Genomic DNA, 12,320 nt, shown 5'->3' on the forward strand with positions numbered 1-12,320 from the left:
AAATAAATACGCCGACGGGACCGGCTGGCGATAACAATGACAAGTATATTATTTATAAATATGTAAACAATGTAAAAAATTTTGTGAATCTTGTATTAAAACCGCAAACAGATATCTAGATAAAACAAAATGAAATTTCACTAAAATAAACAAAGTCTAAGTGAGTATTTTTTATTATTTTAAAATAAATATGTTAAAGTGAGTGGGTTTTTTGCGACTAAATAAACGTTTAAATTTTTTTTAAATAATATTTTATAAAATAATAATAAATTGAGTGATGTTGTTTGTATTGATAAACATCCGGAATTATGTATGTTTTTAATTATATACTTTCTTTGTACTTTATTTGTTTATGTCTGCGGTTGGATCTTTATAGACTATTTTTTTTTGTTTTGAAAATATTTTTTATAAGGATAAAATGTAACAGTTTATGAGATTTTTTAAATTTTATATAATAAAAAATTTTGTATTTTAATTTATATTTTATTAATATTAATATTATTATATATTATACTAAAATAATATATATTATATAAAATAAAATTATTATAAAACAATAAATTAAAAAATTTAAAAAATCTCATAAAACGTCAAATTTTGTCCTAATTTATAAAAAAAAATTTTTTAGAAAATTTAATATAATAATAATATTTATAATAATCTCATAAAATTAAATATAAAATTTTTTTTAGATTAATAAATAATATTTATTCATTATTAAATATATTTAATAAATATTAATTATTAAATATTATAAAATATTATTATATAATATTATTTAAAACAAATTTTTATTAAAAAAAATTCACATAAGACACAAAATTTTTATTTTAATTTTTTTCTTCATAATAAAAATTAAATAACTTCTATTCAAAAAATTTCTTTTTTTAATTTCTATTACTTTTGTGTGAAAAAAGTCACTTGTTGTCAAAATTTTGGCCAATTTTTTATGGTGAAAGCAATTCTTTTGCGTGATTTGAGTTCATTATCTGTTAACAAGAAACAAGTATGTTACATGTCGTTTTGTTTTTATTATTATATAAAAGTTTATTATTGATTGTTTCGACGATTCTACTTCATGTTCTACCTTCATGTCCTCGTTACCAATAAAATCATGATGATTTATTGAGCATTTGTCAACAACCGCCGCGATGCCGTTCAGGGACGCAAATTAAATATTTAAAATAGCGTGTCTTACTTACTTTGGTGAAAAGTTGATCAATGTTACGCGTATCCATTGTTAATGCTATCTTCCTTTCCCTTTTTTTTGATTCAATTCAATTCAATATTTCTAATAGAAATTTCTTAGAAGTTATATTTTTTTTAATCAAGTACTATTGTTATAAATATTTTTTTTTTATAATATTAAATCACTTGAGGCAATTTTTGTACAATTTATTTTATTTATTAATATTATTTAAATTCAATTGTTAAAAAGAATTTTTTTCGTGGCCAAATATTTGACACTTTTATATATAATTATTTATCATCATCATCATTAGTTGAAAATAAATTTCCTTTTATATCACAATGTTGATTTAGTATAATGTAACATCATTTGTACACAATAATAATATAGATGTATAATATAATAGTAAAAGGGTGATCTCTGGAGCAGAAGTTAATTGTAAATTATTTTGAGGAAACTTTAAACCGTCGGATAATTTGTAGGAATCATATCAATTACGTGATGGCAAATTAATGGGTTGAAATTAGGGTTTTACTTGTCTTTTTGATCTTTTGTTATATTTGATACTTTATTGTCATCAACATTATTAATTATTTATTATCATTCATTGTTTTAAGTCACTTTTTATTTTTTTTTATTTTAAATATTTAAATAATTTTATATATATTTTTTTTTATTTTACGAAATAATGCACTTTTTTCAGTTAATCATATATATTTATATAAATGTATATATAATAAACCTGCGACGGTCGAGGACTGAACGTAAACTAATGACGGTATATGTTTCCACTTAAGCTGTAACCACTGAATAAGATTTTTATTATTATCATATTTTCTGTTTGAATACCCCTACATAGGTAGGAAGCACGCAACTCACTCCACACAATGTGTATGGAACATACCGACACACACTTATAAACATTTATTTATACAGTGTCCATGTGTAAAAGCAAAGTCAATGTTGAATGAAATGAATGGAGTATAGTATAAAAATATACACTCGCTATATATATGATGTACTATATATGTTACAAGAGAATGGGATGTCTATACATTTTAATAAAAAAATAATATAATAATAAAATGTGTGTGAGACACTCATTAAAACTATACAAAAAACGTATTTTTATAATATATAGTATATTATATATTAATAATGATGATCGTCATAAATACACCGGCACAACTAATTTACTTGTTTATTATAATATTATTATTAACTTCTGTCGAAAGTTCATTGTTGAAATTTTTATTGAACTTCTGAATGTTAAATACAATAAATTTCTAATGTTTTAATAATTGTTTAACATTTCCGACTTTTTCCATGCCATGAGTTCAGGAGTGTTCATAATAAATACTAATAAAATAAATAATAAAAGATAACCCATAAAAAGTACGTTACTTTCTGATAAATTATTATTTAATCAGTTGTTTAACTTGTGGTACTTTTCACATAATTTGTCACATTATTTTTTATTAAGGACAGGTTTCTTTTAATAGATAACAACACTGAATTATTGAAGTCGTGTGTTCTAAAAATACAAAAAAAAATATATTTATCAAAACTTTGATAAATATATACAGCTGGTCACTTGATGTGACTTTACTAGACGTTTAATCTTATAGTTTTTATAAAGGGGATGTATGTATCATACTATAACAAATAAGATATATTGTTATTGTTGAAATTTGTCATGGTACAAATTTATTGCCTTTGAAGTGATTCTTCTGCGAATGTTTATATTGGTAGATGTCAAAACATTTCAGAAAAAATTAAATAAATACAATTTTGTGTTTAATTATGGGTAATGTTAATGATACAAAAAATGTATGTTAAATGTATTTTAATTGTATATAATTGAACTTGTTGCAATTATTTATTTATTATGATGATTGTGATTGCTTATAATTTACAATTAGGATGTAAATTTTATTTTTTAGTTTTTTTTTCAGAAGTAATTTTATTCCACTTAGAATTCTATTGATGTTTTTTAAACGTTTATTAATGATGTTTATGACAACTTTGTATCCGATTAAAATAAATATTTTATTTAATAGAAATATTATATTTTTTTTAAATTATTTTGACCTTAAATAATTTTAAAAATTAATAATAATATTTATAATATAATAATATTCAAATAATATTTTTAATATTTATTAATTTTTAAAAAAATTAAAAAAAAATTATATAAAAAAATAAATATTTATTAATTAATAAATTTTAAAGTAAATTAATTTATTTAAAAATTATTATTATATTATTTAATTTAATAAAAAAAAATAATTAAATAAAATTTAAGAAAATCATTTTTATTATTAATATTTAGAAAATTTTAAAAAAAATTATATTAAAAAAAAAATTTTAATTAATTTTAATTAATTTAATTCAATTTAATTTAATTTAATTTAATTTAATTAATTAATCAAATTAATTTTAAAAAGAGCCAAAAATTTAAAAAACCTATAACGAAGAGATTTTTTTAAAAAGTTTTTGACTTATTGAAGTTACAAGACATTTTATAAAATTATTCAAAATCGATTTGCAAAATAATAAAAGTACGAATTAAGTCATAAAACTATGCAACGAAAGGAAGTTTATCGTTCTACTTCATGTTCAACTCATGTCTAATTAGATAACTTATCTGTCTATCACTACGCTTGCTCTTTTATTTAACACAAAACGGCAAATATCATAAATAAATACTAACACGACGATAGTGATCGTTACACCTGTTCTGTTTCTTTTTTCATATAATATAACTGTGTAATTAAAATGTTATAAAAGAAGCAGACAAGACACGGGAAAAAATTATAATTAGCATTTATTTTATATAGTACGATGATATTTGATACAGTTATTTGCAACATTCATCAAATACACTCTCAAAATCATTTTTTTCTTCTATTTATTAGACGAAGAGTCTTCCAGGCAATAGAATCACAGTTACGAAGCTCACGTTCATTCAACAACCTCCATTTGGTCATTCCACTTTTGTATTTCTTTTGAATTCTAACGAAAAAAAAGTCACATCAGTCGTGTAAATTCTGTAGATTCTTGCAAAATGTGTCAATACAAACTTAATAATAATAATCATGTGAATTATTTATTAATATAACATTGTTAATGATTCCATCTATCGAACCATATAAAGAGTGTTTAATTGCTCATTCATATTATTTTTTGTTGTTTGCTTTTAATTTTTTTTTATTTTATAAAACAACAAAAATGGATTACCACGCATTCGGCGAATTTTATGGAATTGTAAAAGAATTTTTAAGTATTGTGCAATATTGGCTATTATTTATTATTAAAATCGCATTAGAATTATTTATTTTATTTTTTTGACGTATCTTCGGAATTTATCGAATAAGGGCAATTTGATTCTATAGAATAATTTTTATGACAGAACTGACAGAATGATTTTTTAAAGTAGATTTTTTTTTTGTTAAATTATTTGATTTAATAAATGAATTAAAAAAATTTAATTAATAAATTAAAATTAATTAAATATTTAATATAATAAAATATTCTTTTATCATTTTATTTTTTATTATTATTTTTTTATTATTTATTTAATAAATTTTTTTTTTTTAAATTTTTTTTTTATTAAGGCGAATAAATTTAATATATCCATTTTTTGTCACCCCCCTCCGATTTTGTCGAAAAAAATCAGGGGGAAAAATAAAAATTAAATATAAAATACAAATATTTTTGACACTTTTTGGAATTTTTCTTTGGATTTTTTATCATGAAAAATAAATGTTTATGGTAAAATCATACAAAAAACCAAAGAAATTCGCTTAAGACATTAAGACATTTTCTTTTGATAAATTGAAAAACATTTTTTTGAAAGTCACGTGACCAAATTTACTTTTTTCAAAAATTTTTATTTTGTGGAGATTTTGTTTGATTTTTCTTTACTTTTAAGTTTAAATTTTAAAATAATATTTTCTAAAATTAAAAAAAAATGTTAAGAATCATCGTTCAACGTCTAAAAACGGTTAAAATTACAAACAAAAAATTCAAAAATATTTATTTTTTTATTCCTCCCCCCCCTCCCTCGTAAAAATCCTCATGGGACAAAAAATGAAAATATTATTAAATTTATTCGCCTAATTGTTAAATTCCAAAAAAAAATTAACAAAAATGAAAATAAATTAATTATTTATTCAACTAAGAAAAAAAAAATTTTAAATTTTTAAAATTTTTATATGAAATTTCTTTATGGATTTTTATTAAAAATTAGTAAAGAATATTTTTTTTTTAAATAATTCTTTTAAGAACAGTTCCTTTTTGATCAAAACCACATTAAATATCTCACTACTTACAACCTTCCAAGGACATCTAACTTAATTTATTGAACGCAAAAGTGATTCACTCACCTGAAAAGAGAAAAAAAAAACAATAAGTTAGTGATCGTGACTAGATTACTTAAAAATTTAAAACAGAGTTAATCGAGAGATTAATTTACGCTTGTCGCTTGTTAATCTAATAAAATATCAGCTTAGATTCTACATTATTTTTCAAAAAAATAACATGATACAAAAACAAGCAAAACACGGATGTCGCCTTTTAAATTGAACAAAAGAAATATGTTTGTAATAATTTTTCGCAAAAAGAAAACTCTTGAAACATATTTTTGTTGGCAAAACTTTTCAAAAACTTTTCTTTCTAAATTTTTACAAACATCGCACAAGAGAGAGATACAAACAAAAAAAAAACATCAGCTGGTAATAAGTAGACAAACAAACAACAAAGTTTTCAATTCAAATCAGATAAAAATATTTCGTCGAATTTCGTGCCAGATGACAAAAGATTCCATTTTTCAAGTAAGTAGTCCCTGTAGTCCATGAAAAAGTACAAAGGAGTGAAAAAACACGTGCATATGTTATTGACTCCTCTACAGCATCCGAGAGAGAGTAAAAATTGTAAACAAATCAATTGAAACAGTAATAAAGTAATAAAAGTTACAGCAAATGACTCGCACGTGATTTGAAAGGCGGTAATGGATATATTAAGTGATGATAAAAAAGGGTTCAGTATGGCGGGCGCCATCTATAGATTTTTTTGTGAACATCAAAAACTTTCAAGGGGGAGGGGAGGACGAAAAAGTTCAAATTAATGAGAGGGAAGATTGACATCCAAATAATGACGAGGGTGAATCTTGTCAATGCGTTTTGATAGAGATTAGAAAACAGGAAGGGTGAGTTCCCCTAATTTGGTTGAAAATAAGACAAAAGTTAATCAGCGCCATCTATCGTGTGACACTAAATTTTAAAATCTTCCGTTTGAAATTTTTCGAGTAGACTGATGGAATTCCCCCTTTGTTAGTATGAAATTCTTACCGCATCGGTCTTAGAATATAAATTGGGTATGAAATAGAGTTAATAACAATAAAAAAATGTATAAAAAATAAAATTTATATGGAATGACGGTCTTTCATGGCCATACTTTGCACATACATGTGAGGTACGAATTACCACAAAATGCTTTTAGTGGACTGAACTTCCATTCTAGGTAGTTTTGCTTTTTTTTTTTATTGTCAGACGTTTTTTCTCTTCTTCGGTGATTTTTCTGTTCGTGCGTTGAATGCGACAATCTCGAAGTGCGACTTCAACTGGTCACAAAAGTGACTTTTTTCCCCTAACCACTAATCTTCCATTTTTATTGTTTCCAAGCTAAAAATGCGTATCCACAGAGCTGTCTCGTATTTTTTTTATTTTTTGGCGTTCAAATTTGTACAAAACTATCCCTCGGGTCCATTTATTACGAAAAACGAGCAAATTACCTTCCAAAAACTTTTACTAGATTTTTATTATTACAGCAAGTGTCGCACACATTTACAAGCAAAAAAAAAAAAAATAGGCCGCAATGTGTGTGACAAATGAAGTGAAATAAAACAAAAGTGATACTCTGTAATTTTGTTAAATCTCTATTTGGCAGTGACAACTATACAGGAATGTCACTTTGCTTTTGGGAGACACGAACAATCAAAATATGGTGTGATAAATGAGTGTGAATTACTCGCCAGCGAAACGGAAGACAACGGCATTACAATTTTTAATTAAAAACTAAATGCCTCCTAGAATACTTTTTTTTTCGTATTATTTGTCACTTTTTTTTTTTGGCAAATTTTCAAATATTTCAGAAAAAAAGTTTAAATGATACAAAAGTGCACACAAAATTAAAATCACGTTTTGCTACTAAATTCGCGCGACAACTCGACTCGCATACAGCAGGGAGAAAGACCATAAAAAACAGAACAAATCAATTTTCTCCACAGTTTTGCAGCAGCGACCAAAAAAGATATAAAAATATATTTTAAAAGGAAAAATTCAATAAATTTTCCGTGTTATCATAAATGGATACAAATATGCGTAACACAATGTCTTCTTTTCCAATAGTGTTTAGTACGTGAAAACATAAAAAGAAAGAAGAAGGAGAATGGAATATGTTTCAGGCTCTTATATTATTTTATTATATCAATTGGTATCTTGTGGCACTTTTTCTTCCTCTTTTTTTCGTTTTTTTTTGCACTAAAAGGAAAATGGAAAGAAAAAAAAAGATCATAAGTGAAACGATAAGTGTATGATAATACTTTTACATGTCTTTTAAGGATGAACAAGATCTAAGGGATTTCGTGAAATGAACATCTTAACCGCATTTTGATTTATTTTTAAGCATATCTCAAAATTTTTGGTAAGTTTTTAAATTTTTATTTAAAAATATTTTTTTTATTTTCTTAAGTTTTAAAATTTTTACAGTATTTTATTTTAGATTTAAATTTTTTTTTAATTTTATTTTTTTTTTAACTTTTTTAGTTTTTAAATAATTTTTTAGATTTTTTGCAGAATTTGGGTTTAAAAATATTTATTTTTTAATTTTTAATGAATTTATTTGAATTTTTTATTTATTTTATTTTTTTAAAAATTAGTTTATGATTTGGTAATTTTTTTAAAAATTTATTTAAAATATTTTTTTAATTTCTTAAGTTTTTAAGTTGAGTTTTTAGATTTTTTTCATAATTTTAGGTTTTAATTTTTCAAGATTTTAATTATTTTATTTTTTTAAATTTCTTTAATATTTTTTATGTTTTTAAATTTTTATTTTATATATTTATTTTAAAATTTCTTAATTATTTGGTAAGTTTTTAAAATTTTGTTTAAAATATTTTTTTTATAGATTTTTGTTAATTTTTTTTAATATTTGGTAAGTTTTTAAATATTTTTTTGTGAAATTTTACATTTATTTTTTTAATATCTTGGATATTTGGGTACTTTTAAGGATTTTTTTTTCAGAATTTCAGGTTTTAATATTTTTTTTTTAATTTTTCAGGAATTTCATCTGAATTTATATTTTTATTTAAAATTTTTTTATTTGGTAAGTTTACTTACCAAGTCATCACTTTGGTTTCAACTTAGTTTTCAAAATTTCAGGATTTAACCAATTTTTTTATTTATTTTTCAGAAACTAAAACTGAAGAGCCAAAAATTTGGAATCAAAGCTGTAAGTATCCTAACCACTAGACAATATGGGAAAATTTAATTTTTGTTGCGAAAAGGCTTCATTTTCAACCAAATCCACGGAAGGACAACTTTACAATTATCGTGCCCCACAAATTCTTAAGAAATGCTGAAACAAATCGGTAAAATGGGGTGAAAAACTATGTCTGTCTACTTTTCCTCTAAATCGTCAATAGATTTATGGATGGGGAAATGGATGAAGGTAAATGGATTGATGCTGAGGGTTATCTCGGAAGATCATCATCATGTTATTGTCTTGTCTCAAACTTGTCTTGTAACGAAACAGGGCGCAGGAAGTGATTTGGTTAACCAGAAACTACCATCGTCCTCTATCCAGCAGTTGCAATTTGTTAAACGTATCAAACTATTTAGTCTCTTTAACTTTTTTTTTGTATTTTCGGCGTAACATATTGCACGAAAGTAATAAATCCGCTTTATTGTGGATTTTAAGCAGATTTTAAAAAGATGAACAAGACATAAATTCAACCAGCTGTGATTGTGACTGACTGATTTCAATTGACTACTTTGTCGTATTATTCCAGCCTGAAAAAATAAAATAGACGAGAGACAACAACAATATCTGCATGTTTGTACGTGATGACATGACATGAATTGTCCTTAAAATCGACACCCTTTTATAAAAGACAATGCGTCTCTGTTTGTGATATGTGAGGGATCATCGATAGATAGACTGGCATTGAAAATGCGAATTAGAAGCACATATTGTGACGTTACAAGTGTTACATAATCCCCAAATAAGCTCCTTTTAAAAAGTTGCTCGCAATGCAAAGTTAATGTATTGAACACAAGTGTCGGGTTGTTTTCGTTGTCGATTGTTGTTTGGCATCGTCAAGGCACTTGAGTTTTGAACAAAAAACGGAAACAGGAATGCAAATACTTATTTGCGTCTCGTCGTATTTCATCGTTGGATTCAGCGAACGAGAGAATTTGCAGAGGAAACCGATGCTGAGACACAAATGTTGAGGAAAACAAAATGATTTAGAGTTAAATGAGCAAAAACTGACAAATTTGATTGGCTTGAGGATCTATGGAAGAAATTAAAGGTAAGTTTATGGATTTTTTAACAAGTTTACTAAACTTATATTTTTTTTTATTTCAGACCTTCTGAAAAAGGACCTTTGGAGTTAAAGCTGTGAGTATCCTAACCACTAGACAATATGGGAAAATATTAATATTCACGCGAAAAGGCTTCAGTTTTTAATTTTCAGGATTAAATGATTCAAATTATCATTCAAAGCGAAAATGCGACACATTTCTGATCTATTAAGGTCAATGTCAGTTTAAAACTTTTTTTAAATGGGTCAAAATTTTGCTCAAATACAGATAAGAGAAATCAACTTAAAGAATTCAATCAAAACATATTTAATTAAAAATCTGAAAGAATTTGACAAATCTCGGCCAAAATCTATCTCAATTAATCCAACGCAGGTCCATTAACTGATGTGACACGAAATAATCATCGCAACCATTAGTATGCCAAAGATATTTCTGTTAATTACTTGATACTCATCATTTACTTCTCTAATAGAAACATAAATTAGGTCGCTTTATGAACAAGTCTATTATTAGGTCAAACATGTAAAATTATTATAATTTCATTAGACAAACAACAAATACTCGTCGTGCGTCGTCGTCAGTGTCGTCCGGAATAATAATAAATATGTAAACGACATAATAATCGTCATCCCAAAATTTACACTCACTCAAAAAACATTTCAACATGACACTTTGCTTTTTTTGTGGGTGTTGTTGATGATGTTTGTGATGCTGACGTGGCAAAAGAGGACGAAGCATTACACAAATCATCATGCTTTTTGATTATTTTAAGAGCAGAAAAGGTGCTAAAAAGGTGAATTTTGTTATCCGATAACGTAGGCTGATGGAAAATAGATTCAAATGATTCTCTCATGACATGAAAATTGAGTGAAATAAAATTTTATTGTTGCTAGACGTCGATTCGTGCGCCGATTTTCGAGCGATATAAAGGATAAAAATGTATGTAAATTCATTCAAAATTAGTCAGATAACATGACTCTTGATGGGAAAAGCAGTAAAATTTTCATCAAGTTACGTGCAAAATATTTTAAAATATTTTGAGGTAAAAGTCAGTGAACATCATCATAGCGCCAAAATAGAGGAACAGACAACAATATGTTGGTTGTTTGTTTGAACGAAAGGATTATCCGAGCACATACACACAAAAACTTCTTTGTGTCGGAACCAACAGCGCAAAACAAGGGAGACGTATATGGAGATGTGCAAACAAGAGGGAAACAATTGTTTGTCCCGACTCGTCTGCTGTGAATTTAGCAAAACAGGAAAATCTCTGGAAAATAGAGGAAAAAAATACGCAGCAGAAAAGGAAGGAATCAGCATGTGTGAGAAAGATTGTCTCTAATTTATGCTAAATGACGTGTATGTGGTTGCAAAACTTTATGATTGTTGACACAAAACTCAGCAGTGCCAAAATTTATGTAAATTACTATTCATTTATTTACATTAGATTTGTAATAATTCGGGCGTGAGACAAAAATATATCATTTTCCCTCCTCGGAGCGATTTTCATGGCAAATTTTATTTATATTTAAAGATCGATAGTTCAAAAAGAGGAAATTGAATTATGATGCGACGATTGATGGAAAGACAGCAGAAAATTAAAGGAAAGGAAGCATTTTTAAATTTAATTATAGGCATTTCCATTATAAAAACTCAACTGAAAAAGTTTTACAATTAAAAAATAATTTATCAAATAAAATTTTTTATATAATGGTCTGCACTCATGATATGCGATGGTGAACTTCGAACGAACAACTGTACCCATGAAGCATGCAAGAGTTTCAAACATAAATAAATAAAAATAGTGTGAATAACAGCAAGAACGTCAAGAGTGGGAGCAAGCTATCTAACCAATCTGCTGTTTAAGTAGTGCAATTAAGTAAGCAAATTATGTTTTGTTTTTTTATTTTCAATAATTTTATAGTGTTTTACGGGAAGAGAAGAAGATGGAATATGCATTAAAGCTATAATAGCGCAAAGAGTTAAGTAGAAAAAATTTTTTTTACTCATATTTTATTAAAAGACAAAATGAATAAATTTATAAAATTGAATAAAATTTAAAGAATTAGAAAAAAATCTAAAGTTAAAAAAATGACATAGGTACTAAAATTAAGTTTAAAAAATAAGAAATCTTGAGATTTTCTCAAATTAAATAAAATTAAACTAAAAAAGTAAATATTTGGAATTTAATATTTTTTCTTCATTTTTTTTTTTTATAAAATAAAATTTTGGTAAATTTGAAAAATTATTAAATTTTTAAATATTTTAAATTTAATTAAAAATTTATTAAATAATATTTAAAAAAAATAGTTAATTAAATTTTTTTAAAATTAATTTTTAATAAAGTTTTAATAACATTTTAATTTTATTAATTAATGAATTAATTAATTTTACTTTTAATAAAATTAATTTTTAATAATATTAATAAAATAAATTAAAAATTTTAAAAAATATCTTAAACAATATTTTGTAAGTTGAATCATTTTTTTCATTAATTTTTTTTATTTTTTCTGAACATAAAGAAG

General features: G+C 24.6%; 1 protein-coding gene across 3 annotated transcripts in view; it reads right to left on the reverse strand.

Moving 5' to 3' along the window:
- The window catches only part of LOC134834318 (serine/arginine repetitive matrix protein 2), a 144,669-nt gene that overhangs the window by 77,631 nt on the left and 54,718 nt on the right, over positions 1-12,320 (reverse strand). Inside the window, exon 1 of one of the 3 annotated variants that reach the window (XM_063848939.1) lies at positions 1,203-1,269. The exons of the other annotated variants lie outside the window; for them this stretch is intronic. The gene's annotated coding sequence lies outside the window, so the exon portion shown is untranslated. Of the gene's footprint in view, positions 1-1,202; positions 1,270-12,320 lie in introns of those variants that run through there. 3 annotated transcript variants of the gene reach the window in all.

This window comes from Culicoides brevitarsis, chromosome 3 (genome assembly GCF_036172545.1).
Source record: "Culicoides brevitarsis isolate CSIRO-B50_1 chromosome 3, AGI_CSIRO_Cbre_v1, whole genome shotgun sequence".
NCBI lineage: Eukaryota > Metazoa > Arthropoda > Insecta > Diptera > Ceratopogonidae > Culicoides > Culicoides brevitarsis.